Source organism: Agelaius phoeniceus, chromosome 12, assembly GCF_051311805.1.
Source record: "Agelaius phoeniceus isolate bAgePho1 chromosome 12, bAgePho1.hap1, whole genome shotgun sequence".
Classification (NCBI taxonomy): domain Eukaryota; kingdom Metazoa; phylum Chordata; class Aves; order Passeriformes; family Icteridae; genus Agelaius; species Agelaius phoeniceus.
In genome coordinates this window covers 11407650-11431141 of record NC_135276.1, presented here as the reverse complement: position 1 = coordinate 11431141, position 23492 = coordinate 11407650, and the positions used below count along the sequence as shown (strand labels likewise).

Sequence of the window (23492 nt, the reverse complement as noted above, 5' to 3'; positions counted from 1 at the left end):
GCTCATTTGCCTGTTTTAGTATTGAGCCTGATTTCTTGAAGCTTCCACATTAGAGAAAAAGGAGGTTTCTAGAAATGTCTGCAGGATTTTTGCCTTGGAAGCAAACTTGCCAGGAGTCCAGCAGCAAGTCTGTCACACAGAGGTTATCTTGTACAAAGGGAAGATGCAGGACACCACTGAACTTGAGAGTCTGCTTGGTTGTCCCTCCAGGACGGCCTTCCTCATCCTCATCATCCTCAGCCACATCATCTCCTGCCCATGTGAAGCCAGCTCTGGACATAATGAGCAGGCAGATGAACTGAAGGTGAGTCCTGCACACAGCTCAGGGAAGGACACACAGACAGGAAAACACTGGGGGAGACAAAGAGGGTGCAGGAAAGCAGCTGTTGGATTTCACCTGGAATCCAGTCCTGTCAAAACACATTAACAAGACAGCATGATGCTTCTCAGAGTTAGTTAAAAGACAAAAAAACAAACCAACAGAAACACAACAAAATAGAAACAAAAACAAAACTGCAAAAAGAAAAAAACAAACAAGCAATAAAAACCCACGACATAACAAAACCCAAAACACCCCACCCAGTAATTTGTAAAACATCAGAAATTATGGGATCATGAGGTAATCTCTTGTGGTAAAATGTCTGGCCTGCTTTTTTTTTACTATGCTTTTTATGATTAATTTTTCTTGTAAAGTAGTACTGTTGATACCAGTTACACACATACACACATGCTCTGAGTATTAACATGAAAATGTGAGTTCATTTTGGGAACTGCTAGAGGGTGGATGCTATTCACATCTTGTAATCCTTGTTTATGTTATGCTCTGTCTATTAAGTAAAACAGTTTAAGTGCACTAAGGGAAATGGGAGATTTATATTTTAAGGTGGGGTTATGTTTACAGAAATAATTGTTAGGTGCATCAGTGAGAAAAGCAAATATATAGTTCATTTTCTTTGGGTTTAAAGCCAATTAGTTGTAAATTATTTTTACTCCCTAACAGAGGCTCTTGAATTTAGTTACCTGCCTGAATTACTGAAGGATCTCAGGCCACTTTAGGAGGAAGGTCTGCAGCCACTTTCTGACTTTGTTACTGCACTTTGACATCCAGTGTGGTTTACTCTCAGGCCTGAGGCTTCAATGGGGTGTGATGGTTTGACTGAGTCGATTCCCATTATTTGACATCCTTCACTTGAAATCATGGTTCCACCTAAATCTGCTAAAAACTCACTCGAGGTCTGGGCACTTCATTGTGTGAACCTCACAGCAAGACTAGTCCTAGTTTTGGGGGTTTATTGCAAGAGTTATTGTTCTACTTGACAAGGTTTGCTATAAAAATATGTTCAGTGCTACTCTCCTTCTTTACTTTCACCAATCTGATAATTTATAAAATGAAACATAACTTTGAAAGGTAAATCAGTTTGTTGCATATTAAATTATATAATATTTTAATTAAAAATTATAGTTGTATAATATAGTGAGGCACATTTGGAAAATACTATTTTATGTCTGACTTTTATTCCTTTGTTAGCATGCTTTATTTTAGCATTTGCTGTCAGGGGAAATGTATGGCAAAACTCATTTTTCAGCTGATTCTAGCTTGATATATAATATAGAACACAACTTTATTCTTAAATATGAATTCATTGTTAACACAATCTCATTATGCATGCTAAAATCACTAATAAATATTTTTCCATTTATGTCAACTTCTGTATTAATCCATGACTAATAATTTAGGGTATTAAATTACTGCTTTTAAAAATTGCTTATTCAGGGAAGAATTATTTATCAAAATGTACATGTGCAAAAATAATCTTTTTGAGATTGGTCTCTCTGACAGCAAACTGGAGGAATACAATTGTCCTTCTCTTTCATTTCTCAACAGCTTTGAGACTAGTTCGTTATTTCATCTTGCAGCATTTTTCTAGTAAATACACCAGATATTTCCTCAGCACACTGCTTGGAGAAGAAAATGGGAATTTAGAAACGAAACCTTGCATTTTACAGAATTGATAGAGACCACACAGCAAACTTAGGAAAGTGCTGGAAGTACCCACAGCACGTCAGGATATGATAGATCAGAATGAACAGAGCCCCACTTGTGGATGGAAGTTGCCCCCTACTGTCTGATGTGACTTGTGCATACAGAATTGCTAGCCACAACCTTGGAGGCTAATTTGTCTACTGTTTCTTAAAAGAACATGTTTTAATTCTGAATTTTAGAATTCGATATGGAAATATGGTGCACAGAGGATCAAATGTTACAGGAGGAAAATGGGCTGGACTGCTCTAGTAACAGCCTGGTTTAGCCTTTGCTAACAAACATTTATTGAGATAATGATTGGTGTTGCATTTGTAATTTTGGGGGACTCTCTATCCTTGATAGTATTATGAATCTTTAAAGCAAATTTGTTTAAAATATTAATTTTCAAGGTCTATTTAGCTGTTGCAGACTACCCCTTTGTGAACTCTTATTTCAATTATACAGTAATTGCAGAGTATCATTCCATAATGTACCAACCACACATGGTTCAGCTGAGAAATATTTTTGTTCAAATAAATGTAGACATTAAGAAAAAAACATACAAGCTTTAAAGTTTTTTAAAAAATCTTTTCTGAGTACTGTAAATTCCCTTAAATAGTAGTTATTACAGCTTCACTACCTAAGGAGACTTTCTGAGAATTTGTCAGCAATGAAAATTAGCAGGTCAAAATCCTTACATGCATAAATAATTTAAGGATTGAGAAGAAATTAATCACTAATGCCAAACCTCTGGGAAGCTTGTAAAGCATTGTCCCAGTCACAATGTAAATATATGTCCCTACTTACACTGCACAAATGGTACTTGGAAACAGCTACAGTGATAACTAAACAACTGCCAATGTTTATGCTTTCAAATTATGTCTGTCAGAACAACTTGCATGTACAGATCTTAAATGATTCAGTAATAAATGCCAAACATAACTTTGCAGCAGATGGTGACTGGTATCACATTGATATTATTAACTTTTTTTTTTCACTGTTATTATTAAGTCTTAGATACCATTTTTGTTGGATACTGAAATACAGTTTTTTTCAAATAAAATCTCTGGATTGCAATTTCCAACAAGGACTCCTTAAAGCATTCTACAAACTGTGTAGCATATAGAAATTACTTTGAAAAGAGAAACAGAAAAAAAACCCCTTCCTCGAGGCAGTTGGTGAGAGTTGAGGATCTGTCAATGGCAAAGTGGCAACACAAGTGTGCAAGGACACAGATTGCAGAGCTAATGGTCTCTTTGTGAAGGCACAAACTCCTTCCTCTCAGTAGTACCTGTTGCTCCTGGTGGTACTCCTTCACTTCTGTGGAAAAGCCATTTCTCTTTTTGAGGATTTATTGGTGCTGTCAGGGAGATGTCAAGCAGGAGGCAGCTTCTCCTTGGATGTTGCTCTAAATGTTAAGCTTTGTATGCCTGCAGGGGACAACAGGAGAAGCTTAAGGAACAGAAATCCATGGAGGCTTACTAAATGCTTAGAAGTATTAGAAGGCACTTGTGGCTCAGAAATGCCCCAAGCTGAAAAGGGGTAGGGGGTGAGAGAACTATAGGAGGATGTATTATATTTTCTTTCCCTGCTGCTGTTATTTAGGCACTCCCAGTGATTTCACCACATCAGAACATGAAATTAAGCCTTGTTCTGGTTGTTAGGCTTCCTGCTTCATTGCTCAAAAGAACTTTTTAATAGTATGTAGTGCATTCTGCAGAGTCCTGCTTGGGACAGCAGTACAGCAGAGACTTTTAGACTGGAAAAAAGCAAAAAGAAATTAGGAACTGATAGAAGCACAACACAGGTCATGTAATCTAAAAGCTCAGGTTCTTTGTTCCTGAATTCCTTGCTGTACACAAACTGTACACAGTTTTCAGTTTGGGGTCACAATGGGACTTAACTATTAACCCAGTAATCAAATTATCACTCAGTAGTTTGCAGACTTGCCACTCTCGCTGTTCTTTAACCACTGTTATAATTTCAAGAATTTCATGTTTGCTTCATATGCTTTGAAGTATTTAGTATATGTGAAAATGCATACTTGAAAAAGTAACCACTGTGTTGCACAAGTTGGAACTTCCTCTCATCCAAACTGATGTAATCCCAAAATGTTCTGTTTAGCAAGGTTTCACTGCATCCCAACAGACTGTAAATTTATTTGTGTTAAATACAAAACCAAAAATAACAACATAACAATCACATTTGTAAGAATCCACAAACAGGGTCACAGCAAGTAACAGATCTGCTTCAGTATTTCTGAAAGGATGTAGACTGACCAACCTAAAAACCAGGCATCCTGCAGTACTGCAGATGTGTTTCTCACAGAAAGAATTATAAAAATAAGTACTTAATCTTAGAAACTTAAGGGAAGGTTGACCAGATATTTGAAGAGGAGTTTTTTCCAAATTTCCTGGGGTTTACTTCTTGACACTTTCTATTGGAGTTCACTTTTATCAGATGTGCAAATGTTGAGTCCCTCTTTAATTTCACTTTTATATTGTCCCCTTTGCATCCAGTGTTACTGAGTTCATTGCTCTCCTGGTGACACCAGCATTGTTGCCAGCATGTTTTATCCTGTCTTTATCCACCACATTCCTGCTGATCAAAGGGACCAGAAGTGGAACCTCACCATCAGTATTGGACATACCTCTGTGTACTTGAGATCATAAGTTGTATGAATTTAGAGGCATGTACTAATATGCAGTATAAATGTAAATGTGAGATAGAATCTTGAATTGACATCTGTATTTCTACCCTTAGCATGTACCTTAGCTGCTATAGCACAGAAGCTGACTAAATTCTTCTATGGATTGTGCCTTGGATCAGAATAAAAGCAGGAACAGAGGGAGATATTACACTGGGCAATCTGAAGTATCTCAGAGAAAAGGCTGTTTTTTCTTTTCTTTTCAAATGTATGGAAAGGCAAAAACCCATCTGTCAGAGTAATAACAAGGTCCTGTTTAAAGAAACAAATTTCTACTAGTCAATACATTTACTGTAGTTTCCCATTAAACCTTGTTGCAATTTATTTTCTTCTTCACTAGATGCAACATATTTAACTGAAAAGACGTTGCAATAATGTGAACTTTTCTGGAAAGTCATGAATACCTTATGTGTGTGGAAATGTGTTCAGTTGCCTGTTGCTCCACAGCCATTAATCTGATGAATAAAGAGTTTGCACATGGGTTCACTCAGGGAGTTAACATCTGATTTTACGTGGTGATTTTGAAAGAAAAAGTACAGCATAGCCTGAAGCCTGTTAGATTTTTAGAGATTTATTGAATGCAGTTTCTTGCTTTGGTTCCTATTGTCTACTTAGAAAAGAATGTTGTTTTGAAATTTAAAATGAAATAAGGGGAAACAATTCAAACAGCATTTCTACTTGACAAAAATATCCTTTACTTCAAACACATACAAAACCTGTCAGTTTTCATTACTCATCTGTTGTTCTGCTATTTCATTATCTTCTACATTAAATCAGATGATTCCCCACCTTTACACTGGTGCTTTGGAGATAAAATAAAGGGGCAGGAACTATCTTCATTTATCAACCTGAAATAACATCAGCATTTGTACTGAGATAATATTTCTGTCAATAATTCATTTTTAGAACAAAGAATGAATAGAATTAGTAGTTATTGTTTCTCTCTGTGGAGATAAATGCTTGATGTAGGACCTACTAGTGTTAAGTTATAGGGCAATACTGAATCTTATCTTGATCTAAAAGGGATTTGAATTTCCTGGTGAATTCAGGAAATCTTCAAACATAACCTGTGTCCCTGTTTGAGGCTTCTGTTATTGGTTTTGAATTTATTGACTCTGGCACGTTGTTAGTGTTGGAGAGAATGCAAAATAGGTGAAGCATCTGTATTAATTAGCTGGGTATGTTGAATGACCTGTTATTAATAAGGTTGTAAACACTTGGCCTCTAACAACTTCCCACTCTTTACCTGTTACAGTGCACTGGGTGTGGATGATTAGAATAAGACTTGATTGGAATTTCCCCTGCTTCTTCCTATGAAGTTTTTTAGTTATATTTAAGAGACTCAGGACTTGAATTAACCTTCATGCAATCAAAAATTGCATTGCATTGACAAAGAATATGTCATGTTCTGTTTGTGTTGTGTACTTCAATTTAAAAGCAAGACCAGGTGCACCACTTGAAAATACTTTTTCTATTTTCAAATTCCTTGTTTAAGACACTCTTTTTTAAAAATCTAGTTTTAGAATACTTTTTGACCTGAGTTGGTAAACAGTCTAAAAGAAGTGTGTTTTGATACAAAAGACCATGTGAAATCATCTGTTCTCTGCCCAGTGGTCTAAACTCTGATGCTGGCTCATTTGTGAGTGAATTCAATTCCTTAATGAAGTTGTACATACAGACTTTCTTGGGTTGTTTGGGGACTTTTTAGTTGTCATTTTTGTTGTTGTTTTTAGAGTTAAATCTGCTAACTCCTACAGTTTTTCTAGTGCTCAGTTCCTGTGAGCTATGTCCAAATGGCGGTTGGGTGTCCTTAGGTTATAAAGGTGACATTGCTATTCTGTCCTGGGCTCTGGCACATGTGGAATTGCCCTCAGGGACCAGCTGGCCCATGTGCAAGACAAGCCAGGCCTCTTTAGAGAGTTCCTGACCAAATACAGAGAGCTGAGGCAAGAAAATGAAAGTTTATCTCTTTACTTTTAGCTGCTCCAATAGATAGCAAATATTGACTGTGCACAAAACTCTCAAATCCTTCCAACACCTCTTGGAATGTTTGGCTGGGGCTTGTCTTCAAGGAGCTTCCATAGGAAGGCTTTCTTTTCTTGTCAAATCCTCCTGTATTGGAACAAAGCTTGTTTCAGAGCAGGCTTTGCCTTCATTTATTTCGCTTACTAACTTTGGAAAATTACAAAAAGATACAGATACAGGCTGTGCAGAAAAGGGGCTTTGCTGGCCTGCTGAGGGGTGAAAAATAGAGCCACAGATAGAGTAAGAGTGGAGAGTAAAATAAAATTGTGAAACAAAATATTTGTGGAGGAAAGGCCTTTACCACTAAACTGGAGCCACATATTACAGAGCGATCTTTTAGAAGATGAGATCTCCAAAAGCAAGTTATTCTAAATGGGTCATCATTGAATTCAGATGAGATCACTCCTATTGCAGTTCTTTAACTGGTGTCTGAGAGATATAACTGTAGGTCCACATGCTCAGGATGTATTTTTAAATGGAATATTGACACCCATCAGCTGCTTGAGAAAGGTTCTGTTCCCTTGATTGATAGGAAAATATGCTGTTCACAGATCATATCCTGTTCTATTATGAAATTAAATTTACCTTAACTTGGCTTTCCAGAAGAAGTAAATGCTCCTGAATGGATAGAACCAGTATATTTAAGGAGCACTTTGATGAAGTAAATTCTTTAGCATATAAATGTATATTGTCCAGAACAATAGAGGCCCTGGAGTTAATGCATGGATGTGTGTGGCAGATGCAAGGGCTGCACATGGATGTTAAAATCCACATCAAGGCTTGAATCAACTCAACATGATGCAGCAATTGAGAATGGCTGTTTGTAGAGCTCTGGTCAGCATTAGCAAAAAAAAAAAAAAGGAAAAAATAAAAAAAGGCAGAGTTTGCATTCCACGGTGGTGTTGTAAGTCAGCCTCTGTGTAAAGCCTCCTTCATGTGGGTGCACATCATTCTTCAGGCACATCCTTGGTTTGGACTAACTCTGACTCCCTCAGTGATGTGTTAATCTGACAGCTAATCTTGCTAAAAAACTGGATTAACTCCTATGTTCACAACAGAAAGCATCTATCAAAAGGCATGATTGTGCTTTTCAAATGCTCTGCTCCAGTGGGCTTCTCCTTTCTTCAAGGGGACTCTGCTCACCCAAATGGTTCAAACTTGCTTCTGCTTCTTGAAGAAAGGTATCTCCTTATTGCCATTTAATCTCAGAAAACTTTTGGATATTTTTTTCCACTGATAATTTGTCTTGACATTTTCATATAATCAAAATTAACCATATTACCCACAAAACTGTTGAGGATGCAAAACCATCTGTGAACTATGCCCTGCAGTTAAACACTTCCAAATTAGGATTAGCAGCCTCTATTTTGTTTTCTTGTTTACTTTTTCCCCAATAAATAAAAATGCTTGTGTCCTTAAAGAGAGGATGGATTTCTGATTAACTGAAAATGATTAGGTTTGTCTGTAATTAAATGTGAAAATAATTAAATATTCCTTTCAGAGACAATAACTTCTGCAGTATATTCCTCCTAATGGGGTCTGAAGTAAAGTGTCAAGAGTCTCACAAAACACATTGTAAAATAGGAACAGGGTAAAGGTCATTCCACCTGCTGTGGCAACACTAAAACTGCTGGGTGGACCTAACTGAAATATATTAAAAAAGAAGTTTAGGGCAAGAAGTTGAAAACAATGCTGAGGTAGAGTATTCACCTTTTATTCTTGGAGGCATCTGCAAACCATCACCCAAAAGAATGAAAAGAATTAAAAAGATTTAATTGACACCCAAAGATTCACCTTCATGACTAACATTCAGAACTGCTGTCTTCTAGAGCTCTTAGAAAAAAAGAAAAAGTTCTCAGGGTGTTTCATATGGATAATTATAAAACTCAGAATCCATTATACATAGTATTTATTGCAGTACTTTTATTTTATTGCAATTGTTTCTGTTGCAGTAGTTTCTGAAGTGAAAATAAATCCCAAATATTTGTTTTTTATCTTTGCCAGTACATACTGCAGTGTATTGGTTTGCATTTTGACTATCAGAAGCTTTCTTCACAGGACTGTGCACACCCATGTGTTTGGAGGTTTGCTGAAGTATTCAGTGCCAAGCAGGGTTTTACGTCTTCAAGAGTGATCAGATATTAGTTTGACTGTGTGTGGAAATGTGCAGTAAATCAGTGATGGATTTTTCCATCTGTCTTGCATAAAACCCAAAAGTGGTTATCTAATGTAAGCCAGAACACCAGAAAAATAATTATACTGTCATATATTTAAAAAGGCCTTAGCAGAGTTATGAAATAAATAAATAGCATGTTGATCTTAATAAAATGAATTGCTCTAACTGTTTTAGTTAGAGGATTCTTTTACTTGGCTAATGAATTTCTTGAAATAGGAGATTGTCTTGTGGCACCTAATTATGCACTGTATTTGCTGCAGGGTTTAAAAGCTGCAGATAAATAATTCAGTCTGGGGGTCAACAGGTACCCAAAGATGCTGCAGGTAAATCCAGTTTCCTTACTTCCCATGTGTGATCCATGTAATGAAGCAGAAGCTGAAATAACTGCTCAGAAACACTGGAGCTCTGAGGGGAGTTCTCTGAACTGTGTTGTGCTGGTTTAAATATATTGATTCTGTCACCATAGGACAGATCTAACCTATTTTCTTCACTTTCTCTCTGCTCATTTCTGTATTTATCTTTATAAAGAGTGAGAGTTAAATAGATCTCTCGATGTTAAACAGTGTGTACTTGTATTAGTATTGCATAAGTGATTACAGATTAAAACAATAAATAGCTCACACAGGAATTTACTGGGCATCTTTTGGACAGGTTAGCTTTTAAAAGCAACTTAATTTTATTTTAATCAAGGAGAATCTGAAAAATTGTACCTAAATAGAACACATGGACATCTTTGATATTTCATACAGTATAGCTTGGAGCAGAGTTGAGCATCTGGATAGACTAAATTTAATATCATTCTTCTGTACAGGCTGCTTTTCCTTGAGTTAAAAAAAGAATTATATGTAAAAATTACTAGATACTTCTGTCTTATGATTGAATACAGAAATTAAAGAAGCTGAGGAGTGTTATTATCAGTCATTTAGGAAATTTCCTGAGTGATGAGAAAATAACATTTAGCTCCTTGGTTCAAAAAAAAATCCCTATAGACAATTTTGTCTTTTATAAACGACTACAAAGTATTTGGTTCCAAAATAAGGCAAATTAACAAAATTAAGCTGCAAATCTGTATAGTACATTTAAGTACTTAAGTACCTTTGTTTGTCCAAGTCCAACTGAAAGAAACTATTTATAATTAATCAGATATATCATATTTATTGTCTGAGAACCCATTAGCATGCAATAAACCTAGATATTCCCAAGAGCTTTTAATATTAACATAACATGTTAATTGAATCAGCAAATAATTTTCAGTCTGAAAATCATCTTCATGGCAATTACTGACATTAAATATACAATTTGTATGAAATGCATGGCAAGAGTAATTGACCTAACTAAGCACTACTTTGAATTCTAGTTTGTATTCAACTTTGGTGTCTGTATTCAGTGTCTGTGTATTGAACCTGGAAGTATTGCCTGGTTCAAATTGAGATGCTGGTTCCATCATTATGTACTGTAACATGAGCTGATAATTGTACAACTTTACTGCACAATTAGAAATTTACTTTCATGAACATGTACTAAATAAATTGTGTTTTGATGATTCTGCATGTAAAATTGTGAGTTTCACACATGCTTACCAGAATTAAGCTCAGTCTCAGAATAAACCCCTGCACCTATTCATTTCAAATGACTTGGGGGATAGAAAGTATTTTCAACCCATAGTTGTCTTTTAAATCCCCTGTGGTTCACCTGTGTTTGAGGGCCAGCAGCTGTGCCATGCCCATAGAGGGCAATGGGCTCACAGTGACCCTAAACTGGGAACAGCAGAGGCACAGAAGTGCCCCAGTCCCACCCCACAGCACAGCACAGGTCCCCACATCTCCTTTCTGCCTGGGACTCTGCTGGTCCTGCCTTGTTCTCCCTCTGACCCCCCAGAGGGACCCTTGGCCATGTGAACTGTTTGATGTGCAGCTTTTAGAGCCAGTGAGATTTGCCAGCCATGACATAAAATGGGGGTTTTTCACTGGCTTTTAAAAATAAAAAATAATAAAGAAGTAGCAGTGTTCTAAAACTGTTTGTGGTTGTTACAGCTCTCCATTTTCAGTCCTAGATGCCAAGTACCAATCCAATACCAACAGTCCTTGCATATCTCTTTAACTTCCAGATCATTTGTGATACCAATTGTTTCTTAAAGCGTGAAACAGTCAAAGTATCTTGAGAACTATGAAAGAATACATTGTTTTGATATTTCTGCTTATTTGTTTTGTGAAAGTTTCTGTTTGTTTTGCTGCAAGAAATCACAAAATGTTTTGTTTTTTTAAACAAGTGAGTTATAGGAAGGAAAGGATTAATTATACTGGTGAACCCTGTATTGTTAGCCACAGTAAAAAGTGTAGACATATTTTACTCCTATAAATAGCTCCTCTTTTATCTAACATCTTTCAGTCAGATGGTGCTGAGACCCCTCCTTCTTCACCAAGAAACTTACAGTCATATTTCAGCAGTATGCTTTCTATGTAATACAATAAAACCCCCAAAATGTGCTGTTGCCTTGCCTTTTAGTACAGTAGCATAAAATTATGAAAGGAATAATGGGTGCAGGGGATGAATAAGACTAGCCAGGTTTGGATTTCATTTTCTAAATGAATTCAGCTGGTCTGACAACCCTAGAGGTGCCCTTAAGCAGAAAAATTGTTAGAGAAGGTTAGATTAGGTGATAATTGCAGGAGAGAATAAAAGTTGAACAACTGCTTTTCTTTCTTCCTGGATTTTTGAGGAGAGCTGAATCAGTTTGGCATATTGAGAAACCAGAAAAACAGTGGGCCCCTCACATTGTTTGTTCTGAAAATTAAAATCTCAATACGTAAAAATGCTGAAAAGCCTCAATATATTCGATGAAATTCCAACTTGTATTGCCAAGAGAGAATTTACTTATGTTAGGGCTCCATCTACAGTCATGAGGAAGCAAATCTTATCATGGATGGTAGTGATCTCACCATGTTTACCATAATAAACTCTCCTTTTATTTGGGCCAGCATACTTCAGGCTGCTTTGCAGCCCCAGTTAAAGTATCTGATCTCTAATTATTCCCAGTAAAGCAGCAGGCAAGGTTACATTGACTATATATGCCAGTATTCTGGTAGGCTTGGCTTAAATTTCAAGTAATTTTATTATCAAAAGGTTAACAGGCACAGAGAATGTTATCATATAATCCCACTCACACATTCCATTTTTTAAATAGTTAGGATTTTTGCCTCCTCACTATTTCAGTTTGAGAGGCTCTTCAAGACCATCATTCCTCAGATGATGAGCACCATTCCAGTACTGACAGTCTAAGTGTATTTAAGGGACTTCTTGTATCCTTTTGATTTTCAGCCACTATTGACCTTGAGTTAAAATAGATTGGATGTAATCCTCAGCCTCGATTTCCAATAACATTTAGAAACAGTTATGGCACTATAACTAAATAACTGAAATAGTTCTCTCATATTTGGTACTTCTTGCTGTCAACATATGAATTGGGATTTGAATTAGGTCTTCCACTTAGGAAAAATCAAGAAGAATTGAAGACAGCCACTTGTGAGGAAGGTGGAAGCTAAGCAATATGTAAGTGCAAGCCTGTTTATTTTGTTACTATGTCTCTGTGTTAATCTATTGAATAATTGATCTTATGTAAGTGAAAACAAGCAAACAAAAATCCCCAAATCTTGTTCTTCACTTGTGTAAAAAATAGAAGGAGGTAGTTTATCAGGGAAAATATTTAAATATCAAAAATAGCAATAAAAAGGGCTAAATATGGGACGATACAAAGCATTGACATAATTTACTGGAAGTCTCACACTTAAGCAAATAGATACATGAAGAGGGTGGGACAAGGCTTCGAGGTACAAAGATCCCACCTGCATTTTTTATATAAAATTAATCAGTACTAATGACAGTTTAGCTACCACTTCATAATAGCAGCTAAGAAAGGCATTTGTTTGAGCATGACCAAGCATGTTTAAAAATCCAAAAGGAGTGTTGTTAAAAAATGGGACTGTGTAGTAACAAAGGTTAACACTGAAATCTTACAAACACTGAACTTTCCAATTCGAGAAGGAAGACTAAGTAATTGAAACAATGGATGGACAAAAGATAACTTAGGGTTTTTTCATTGGTTAATAACTTTTTTTTAAGAAAAGCACACAGAAAAATACAGTTCTCAGTTTTCTTCTAAAATAAAGCTCAAACAAAGTGAAATCTTTCTCAGCATCCCTTTGCAGCAATTCTCCAAGCAGTTGCTAAGGTCTCAGCAATAGCTGCACATTTCAGTTCCTACTGCCTGTACCTCAAGGGCAGTGAGGTGCACAAACTCCTATTTACTGGAGGGTTGTGCCCAGCAAGAGAGTGCCCAATGTCAGCAGGTGATGGACCCCTCTTAACCTGTGTGCCAGAATTACTATTTGCTCATTTTCTTGGGGATATGAAGGCAAAATGGGTGTCTATCTATTTCCTGACTGCTTGTGAGAAGTAGGGAATACGAAGGAAAGGAACTGCAGAATGATAACAAACAGCTCTAGCAGGTACTGCAATAGGAAAGCATTGTAAAGAAAAGAGTGATGGATGTTGGCACAAAAATATTTCTCTAGACAAGTTTCATTGCAGTTCTCCCCCCCTTAAATGAGGAACAGAAAATTATTAAAGAAACTATTCTGTTAAAAATCAGGCCTAGTGCTCCAAATCAACAAGACCAAGCTAATGGCACTTTGAAGATATGGCAGAAGTAGTTGTTTCTCAGTTATCTCAGCATTTTCCAGTAGAGGAAAGGGAAACATCTTTGCAACTCAGTGAGGCATAAAAAGGACCACAGTTCAACTGAAGAAAAATCTTGTAATTCTGGATGTTTGGTGAACTACAGGGAGTTCAGTAAAACAATTCTGAAGGGGTTTTCTATTTTAACTAATGAGTAGATAATACCCTTAACACTGTGGCAGCTTTCTCCTGCTCATCTGGAGTAGATTTATAAAAAAGATGACAGCAAGTAGAAGAAAAGGTGGAAGACAAGAAAGAGCCTGCTTACAGAGGACTGGTCTCTGGTCATTTAAAATGATGGCTTTTGGTTATTGCATTGTTGTGACACCACATGTTACAGGCTTATAGAACATTGTTGTACTCTTTTTTTTTTTTTTCAGCTTACCTAAAATGTATTTTGAAGCATGGAAAAGTTGGGTGAGCAGCAACCAATACATTTATAAACACACTAATCTTACAATATGAATTTGAAATTCAATGTGAAGAAATGTGAATAGATTTTACAACAAATGAATTGTTTCGAGAGTGCAATCAGTGAAGAGAAGCTTTCACAAAGAAAGGAAAGCTGAGACTGGTCCAAACTTGCCAAATTTTTGGATGCTCACATATGCTCAGAGTTTTTAGGCCTCCTATTACAAAAAGTTCATTTGTAGGTTGGCCAGAGCAGCAAAACCACGACATAAGTTGGGTACAGAAAGGAAACCATTCCAGTGATCAGCAGTGTGTGATTTAGCATTCTGAGAGTCAAAGAGGCTCTTGTGACTGCTCCTGTTCTAGGCTGTGTGCTTCAAGCCCCCTCTCATATTGTGCACAGCTGCTAACACTTACAGTTTGGGGTAGTGTTGACACAGGAACACAAAGGGCTTGAGATACTGCTCACTTATTGCCAGGGTGGGAGGGCAGGGGGACGACACATGGGGGTGGGAGTTTTCCAAAGCAAAATCATTGCCAAACTAACTGTGACTATGGCTAAAGAATATTTTCTTCATTGGAAATTTATGATCAGGGTAGACCATGCCTCTCATTCAATGGTTCTGTAGATTCAGGTATTCTCAGGGAAACTTGTCAAGCAGTTGCAAATCTCCCACACTTTGCCATAAACTGGAGCACAATCATGGCAGTGCTACTTTTGCATTCATGTAGGATTTGGATTGCTAGTTGCAATATTTCCATAGAAAAGAATAAATGAATTTGATATTTAAAAAAAAAAAGGCTTTTCTATTTCAGACTCAGGACTTGCTGAAACTGGAAGCAGAATGTTGACATTTGTGCTGCCTATGAAGAAGCAGTTGTTTGAAAAAGTATCTTTTTGAGCTATAACAATAAAATCTTAATGTGAGATATGGAGGAGATGAAATGTGGGTACAGGAGATAAAAACCAGCTGCTGATGACCAGGACAGGGCCGTGCTGTGCAGCTGAGCAGGGCTGCAATGCCAGGTCACAGAAACATGAACAGAGTGTGGCCCCTCTGAGTGTGGGCTCACTTTAATGGTGCTGGTGATGGGTACCTGTAACATCAGACTGTCCTTCATTTGGGGAGATAAAGAGATAACATGGTTTTTAAGCTGCTGGACTGCAGGAACTTTGGCATTTTGCACATTATGCCTGGACCTGGGAGAGTTCTCACAGCCTTCCAGCTCTGGACATTTTCACCTCTTAGCCCATAAGAAGCAAGGAGAAGCTGGTTGCGCTGGGGCTGAGGTGAAAGATATATTGTTTAGAAAGTTTTCTGGACTCTCTAGTCTGTAGAGAAAGACAGGTTGTTTGCAAAATTACTCAGATCAGGAGTTTACCAAACCCTGCAGGGCCACCTTTTCAACAGAATCATTTGCTAGAGAGAGGAAATCCAGAGAACTTAGACATAACCTTTGCAAATACCCTCAAGGGGTTTCATGCAGTATGAGGTAGTGACCAGAAAAAACACTATTCTCATGGATGAAGTTCCTAAAAAGGAAAGGAAATAATTTGGTTTATGTATAAAACCTGCAGATAAAAATCATATTTTTGATTTCTCCAAGAATTAAAGCACTGCAGCAGATAAGGACTCTTAGCTGTACTCTGTGTACTGCTTCCAAGCATGACTTGACAGTCCTAGGAGAAAGAAAAGCAGAACTCCTTTGAGGAGTCCATTAAAATGCTGATACACACATATAAGAAGTAATGGATGGGATACCTTGAGTCCCAAGACTTTATTAGGAGTTGTTCATAAGGAATAGATGATGTGATAACAAGGATTTCAGTAAAATTGCCTCAATATAATGATTGTATGATGTGCTGACCAAGAAATACTTTGAAGCAAGAAGCAAAGAAACAATTTCCATCTGTTCAAAACTGTTGAACATTCTTTAAAAATACAGGATTAAAGGAAAAAAACACCTGATTTCAGCATCTGTTTCTTTTCAGATGGAAACAAATGCAGGTTAGTAAACTTTTGGTTGTTGGAGTGGTTTTGGTGGGGTTTTTTTGCTTGTATGTTTTTTTCAAAACTGAGGTAAAAAAATAAGAAAGGGGGGCAATAGTATGTCCAATAATAACAGCTTGGAGTTGCGTTCATGAAGAAATAATTTGAATTCCTATCCAAAACATGTGTTTTCTTGTAAAAGGCAGAAGATGTGAAAAAACCCTCACAACTTTGAAGCTAAAGAAGTGTTGTACAGAATGAACAAGTTGCTGTTCTTCAACAGAGAGTTGCCTGTAACCTCAAAATTGTTCTTACAGTGTGTGGCAGTCCCTGCACGGAGCTGCAGTTTCACCTGATCACCGTGGTACAGGAGATCTTCAAAAATCCTTTCTCCTCCAGCTTTATTTCTTCATACCATAAAGAAATAAATTCTATATACCATAAACTGTTGTTCATGCTAAACTATGCCTCTAAATCAGTTAATTTTACTGCTTGCTGAAAATTGAGAGGCTGGAGTTGAAAAAGTCGGAAAATGTTTTTTACTTGAGGTATCTTGCTGATTCTAATCCCCATCAGAATTCCCACTTTAACCAGCATGATTCAAAACATTGTCACTGTCAGCATGCAAACCTTCCATCTGAAGATGTTTGAGGCTTTGACATGTAAAATGTTTGTCTGGACTTTGCCTCCATTCTGCAGAGCACCCAGGGAAGCGCTGCTGTGTAAATGGATTCATAAAAGTCTCGTGAGCAAGGCCAGTCCTGGACTTTGCCTCTGCTTTCATTTCTTCTCATGACCTGTTGTCTGCAAGTGCTAACCTGTCAAGTTCAATTTGAGTTGTTTGCAGCTTAGATGTTTACTAGATGAGCTGTTATTTGCTGTTATTGGCTTTTGTCCTCTGCAAGGAAATAAAACTCTCAGAAACTGAGAGAGATGGGGGAACACAGACAGCTTTAAAACATTGCAGTTTTAAAAAAAAGTTTTATGATGTCGAGATGTCGACCAGAATTAAAGTAGTTGCATGTTTGAGCTTGATATTGTTACTTTGAATTTATATTGATGCCATAGTGGAAGCATAATTTTAGCATTCTTATATTCTTCTCCCTCTTTTCCAGTCAAGTGTCTTACAGACAGAAGTTTGACTGTAATTGATATTTTCTGGTTAAATGCATATAGAGAAAATAAAGGAGACAAGGGTTTACAATGGCTAAAGCCACAAACTATTTTTGTCTGTGGCAGATGGAGATACCATGTAAAATGTGTACATTTTCAACCATGCCTATTAGCAAACAGAAGTAAATTCTGATTTTAATAGTACTGAGTGACAGAAAGAAGGTCACACTCATGAAAAACAAGAAACTTGGTAATAGTGAGATGGGCAAAGTTGTAGGTTAACTTCACACATGGTGTTAGGGAGTCCCCACTGCTTCAGGGATTTTACAACTATCCCAAATATGATGCATAATCTGGAACAGACAAGGCTGAACAATGAATGAATAAAGCTCCTACCCTATCTCAGTATTTAATATCCACAGTATCACCTGTAATAATCAGTGATATTAGAAATGTTGAGCAACTGTGACCATTTCTTAAAAATCTCAGTTGTGATTTAGAAGAGACAACTTTGTTGCTTTTTACATGGAACAAATCAACAGAAGCAGATGTAATGTTCTCTCATCTAGAGATTCATTTGTTCATACTGACTCCAAGAAAAAGTCAGTATTGAGTTTTAGGGCATGAACAAAGGAAGAGGTGCTGTGTACACTAAGAAAGTGTGAGAATGGTCTCAGTTCCTGGCAAATGGAGGCAATCACACTACAGTGCCCCTCTGGGGCCTAACTGAGATTACTGCTGGTTACCAGTTACTACTGGTTACCAGTTACTACTGGTAACTACTCCTATATAAGTTCATGCCCAAGTTTATTAAGTGGCGGTTTTCTTGTGCAAGGATCTTGTTTTCATTGTTGTAGTCCATCTAAGCAGATGACAAGCTGTATTAAATAGTTGTTTTTGGCAATTGTTAGTTTTTTAACTTGGAATAACTTGATTTTTAAAGATAAAAATGTTTTGCTTAGTAGTAAAATTTTACAATTGTACTTGAGTACAAGGCATACTGGTTTTTTAAATTACATTGTGTGCTATCAAGCACTTGTATTGCCATTGAGTAGAATGATAGCTTTAGAAGTATTTGACTTTTTCTGTACTTTTACCATTGCATGTTTAATGAGGTCTGACATTATCTATCCAACAATTTTGCATCTTCATTTTGATAATCATTGTACAATTAATAAGGTCCCATGATAAGCCCAGTGAAGTTGCACTGAAGCTGTACTAAGCTGTAACTGCATTTTTCATGAGAAATCTTAGCTATAAAATATAATATGACTTGCCTGAAGCCACACAGCAGCAAATCTTTAAGAAAGCCAGAGCAGGTTTGGATTTATTCTTCCTATCTTTTGTTTTAAATATAAGATATATTTCTTCTTCCAAATAAGGTAAGACATGCAGGGAGAAATTATTGTGGTTGTATACACAGAAAGAAATCGATTATTCAGTAGTATACATTAGCATATATGTTTGCACTTGCAAGTTAAGATCAGTCATCAGAAATTTCATCTTAAATGAAAATTTTAATAATTATGTGCATTTGAACAACTATACAACTTTATTATCTGAACTGTGGCTTTCTCTAAAATTGCATAAATATGCATCTACTTGAAGGATTTCTAATATTGCTATATTAAAATTCTTACTATCAATAAAAAAAAATCTGTGGAGCAGCAAATGATTTTTCCATATGCAAAAATCTTTAGAAATGTGTGGTCTGAAAATGAGACATTTCCAAATAAAATTGAGCTATGCAGAAGAAATTGAGGGAGAAGTCCTTAAGGTGACTTTTAAATGAAAATGAAATGTCTTTTAGTAAGTTTCAGAGGTACAATATTACAGACTAGTAGAATTGTATCTCATTAATTTCAAACACAGATTTTATGTGAGGCTATTTGATTATAATTTGATTATCTGACCCTGTAATTAAAGTTTATTGCCAATTTCAAAGCTTATGTGTAAAATGAACTGGTTTTCTTCAAAGCAATATACAATCCATTGGACTCATTGACTCCTAGTTTTGCATTTAAATCGAAAACTCTGTTATAACATGACAAACAGGTTCAGTTTTTGATCATTAATCCTGCTAAGCAATATTCATAAATTCAATTTTGAATCAGTTGGAATACTTTTCTTTTATTAGTTTCTGTGTTATTAAATGAGATTGTTTCTGACTAATATATTTCTGGACTCAAACTGTAGCTCCAAGCTGTTATTCAAATCAAATAACATGCCCCTTACTTGTGCCTAGCACTAATAAATGCCAACTTGTGATACATTTGCTGGAGACTGTCACGAATATTAAAGGAGGCAATAATGCCACTAATGTCTCATAAGTAAGCTTATTTTTCTAAAGGGCTGAAATCAGTCATCCTACTGAGGGGGGCAAAGGGGGAAGAGCCTTTAAGACTTAAAGCCTAAAGCATTATTTTACTCAGCTAAACATTATTATTGAGGAGGTAAATGACCAAGAAATTACCACTGCAGAGGATGAAAAATACAACGTGTAACTTCTGGTGCCACCCTGAGCAACAGAAATGCATCCACTGGCTGAGCAGATGCTGGGCTTGGTAGACTTGCATGTTCATTGGTTTGGAGGCATGTTTTCCTCCTTCTGAGGAATTAAAGTTTGAATTAAAGGAAGAAAAAAAAATCCAACACCCTTTTACTGTTATTGCCAACCACCTACTTCAGTTCTTTTGAGATATTACTGGTAATAGTTAGAGGGGTTTGGTACAGAACATGAGTTAAATACATTGACATGGAATTATCTAAACAGGATTTACTTGTCTAAGTTCTCATCCCACAAGCTGGGCAATCTGTGAAGAGTTCATTGGGCAGAGCAGGGAGTGGGACTGTGCCTGAGAAACACAGCATGGATCCCACCTGTGTCCCAGATGGATACAGGGGCAGTGCTGGGATTCAGACACAACCAGTTGGATTTCTGCTGTCTCAGAATATTCCCCACTTTTTTTTTTTATCCTGCTGGAGGTAGAATACTTCAAATTAGTGTCCATTCTAGGACTATATTTACTTTTTAATGAAACTTTGAGCCATGTATTTATCCCTTTGTATCTCTTGGTTTTTTTCCTAAATATTTACTATTAAAAAAGAGGAAGTTGTGGTTTATATTTTACGCAGTTGAGTTCTTGGCTTTCTTATTTTATCAAAAGTTCTATGTGATAACTTTGTATTTGCTTTTCAAAAATTAATCATATAAAAAATCTCATGCTCGTTGAAGTTCAATAGTGTTGGTATCATAGAATGTACCAGAATAAATGATAGGCTAGGGTTGAGGGGGTTTTCTTTAAAGGATGATTCTTACATTACAGGTATTTATTTGAACTGGGACAGATGAATGTGTTGAGAGACAACCTGATGGTTTGTTTTATGGCTGCCTTTAGATGTACAGAGGGCTGTGTGCTGTGCAGGATGAATCCCAGTGGTGGGCTTTGGTCCCAGGGGTCTGAGCTCTGTCCCACTGGTGCTGCAGGTGCTCTGCACAGGGCTGTGCTGCAGGGCTGTGCTCTCAGGGCTGTCCCTGCATTGCTCAACCCTGTGTGAACAGTGGCACACCCAGAAGGTGACATCAGTGCACCCCCTGAGCCAACAGGGAACCCCTGAGCCAGCACTTCCCTTTTTTTCCAGTTTTTCATGGAAAACAGAAACTAATTGTGACTTATCATTATTAGAGATATTACTAAATTCTCTGGAGCTGATGCAGAGCTACAGTTCACAGAATAGATGAACACTGCCTGCCTAAAGTGTAATTTAATTTGTTTTTGTTTAGTGTTTTTATTTTAATTCTAAATTGTTGCCTACTTTAACAAATCCTGTGATCTTCCCCACAGAAGGATTCGTGTCAGAGCCTCCTCTGTCTAATATCTTCTTATTTCTGAACTGCAGTGGAAGATTTGGTTTGAATGCTTCTATGCTGTTTTTTCAATGGCAATTTTTTTGTTATTATAGACATAATTCTTAGTTCTCACAATGAATACAGCAAGGTGACAGACTGTCATAATAATGCAGATTATGACTGATAGCATGTGCTCCTAAGCTTGGATAGCATGATGCATAAATGACTTGAAATGCATTTATATTTCCATCTTCTTGTGGCCAAGATTAGTCCACAAACTGTGAGTGAGAACAGCCTCAGCCTGCATGGTAAGACAGGGCATTCAAAAATGACTTTGGTATCTAATTATCTTATCTACATAACAGTAGCCAAGTTCTCCCATCTACTGTTAGAACTCTGTGAAATGCTGCCCTGCTTTGATATTACCAGGGAATCCAGGCCAGGTCCAGTTCAACATGCTGTTTTCTCTAACACCAATTTAGTACTTCTTTTCTCACTACACTTTCTTTCAGACTTTTTATTAAAATTAGGTTACTTTGGTTGCAACCTAGCACAGTCAATTTTATTACCAGCAATAGCCAAGGCCAGTAATAGTGCACTGACTGCTTGGGATTGCTCAAGAAGCTTTGAAAGAACTCCAGAACAATGAAAGGTTTTGCCTAAGTAAAATATTAGGGATTTTGGGGCAGATATATTGGCAAGAAGTGATTGGCTTTTGCTGCACATTTACTGAGCTGTGCAGGGATCTGGGCTTTTTACCCCTAGGTGAAGGAGGGCCATGTGCAGATCCAGCCACACACTAAAAGTGGAAGGTGCTTCACCACTCTGGACAAAAGGGGCTCTAGCTGCAGTGTGATGGAAGTGACAGAATGAAAATACAAAAGCCTTCAATTTGATACTAATTTGGTTTTTTGAAATGATTGGCAAAACCTAGAAATTCTCGTACTCCAGCTTAATATCTCTCCACATTGTGTTGGCAACAGGAGAACATATTAGTAAGATGTTTTAATACATTTCCAGCCTTTAATATTCTAGAATAACTTTAAGCATTTTTTTGGCATACAATTAGCAGCATCCCAATAAAATGAACAAAAATTAACACTGTGTTCTCAAATCTACTCTCTGTAGTCTCAGCAGACATCACTGTGTCAGTTAACTTTGAATACATGATTGATATTTTTGTTTCCAATGGTGTTCGGGTCTAAATTGTCTGTTAAAAAATCTTTTTCTTTTAAAAGAAATTTTGCATTTTACAACATAACATGCACTATTTTGGAAGTGAAATCAGTGATATGACTATAATTTACACCAGAAATCTCACAAGTAATTTAGGATACATCCTGAAACTGTTTGATGTAGTTAATATTTAGTTTAAATATCAAATACTTTACTTCGTGTTTAAAACTTAGACTCTAAGAAATTATTTCATTGTAAAATCTCAGAATTTATTCTATAGGAAAAGGGGTTTTTTTAGGATTAAATGGTTCATAATTCAATAAACTTATTTAGATACTTGTTTAACTGCTTTGTGGTAAAAAATGCTGCATATCAGGGATTAGGTTTTGAAGATGATCCAAATATGGGAACCACAGTATTTACTTTCATATTTAAAGAACAGAGTGCATCCAGCTGGATACTAATTTGAAGAATATCAGGCACTCTGAAATTGTGAGGTTGTAATATTTCTTAAGCACATTTATCAAAAAAAAAAAGTAAAAAATTATATTCAAACTATTAAACCAGCCTCAACCCCAGAAATAGCAATGTTAAAGCAGAGGAAATTCTTATGCTGGCAGTTTTTGCCAGGTGTGTAGATAGTATTGCCTATCCTTTTTTACATTTTACTTCAAACCTGTGAAAATCCCTCAATTGTAGGAAATCTGATACTACTTTTCATATGAACAAAAAAATTACTAAATACTTTCCAATAACTGGAACTAGGTTAGTAGAGTAACTTGTTTTACTGAGTACTTTAGTTCCTTTTTGTAGAAATAAGGTCATCTGATGCTTTTAAGCAATAAATTATAGCAATAGTTTAAGTAATTTTTCTATTATGACACATGGATTATAAAACAAATTATAACAAATGCTAGAGCAAATGGATTTGGTACTTAATATTTTTTCTACTCTCTTTTTTTTTCTCTCAGTTCATACCCCTTGGAAGCTCACTAGAGTTGGAGGGCTCACATCCTGGAAATGTAAGTTAAAGAGACTTTAAGTCTCTTTTTATCAGGCTACAGTTATTCTGAGCATGTCAGCTCTTGAATGCTGAAGTTTCCTTGCACAGTTAAAGCACAGCACAAGAATCAGCTCAGGCTATGCAGAACCTTGCAAAGCTGATCTCTTTGAAATATGTCCAAATAGATATTCAAATCACTATTACAACATAAATCAGAAATGCTTGCCACATTTTACAGTGTACTTCATGTGACAGGAACATTTCCTCTCAGTTATGATTCTTT

General features: G+C 36.5%; 1 long non-coding RNA gene across 1 annotated transcript in view; it reads right to left on the bottom strand.

The window, feature by feature from the left end:
- Positions 1-313: 313 nt before the first annotated feature.
- Positions 314-23492, bottom strand: part of LOC143695099 (uncharacterized) — a 37132-nt gene continuing 13953 nt past the window's right edge. Inside the window, exons 2-3 of the long non-coding RNA XR_013184016.1 lie at positions 3315-3453; positions 314-410 (exon numbers count right to left, since the gene is read on the bottom strand). This is a non-coding gene — a long non-coding RNA (uncharacterized LOC143695099). The remainder of the gene's footprint in view (positions 411-3314; positions 3454-23492) is intronic.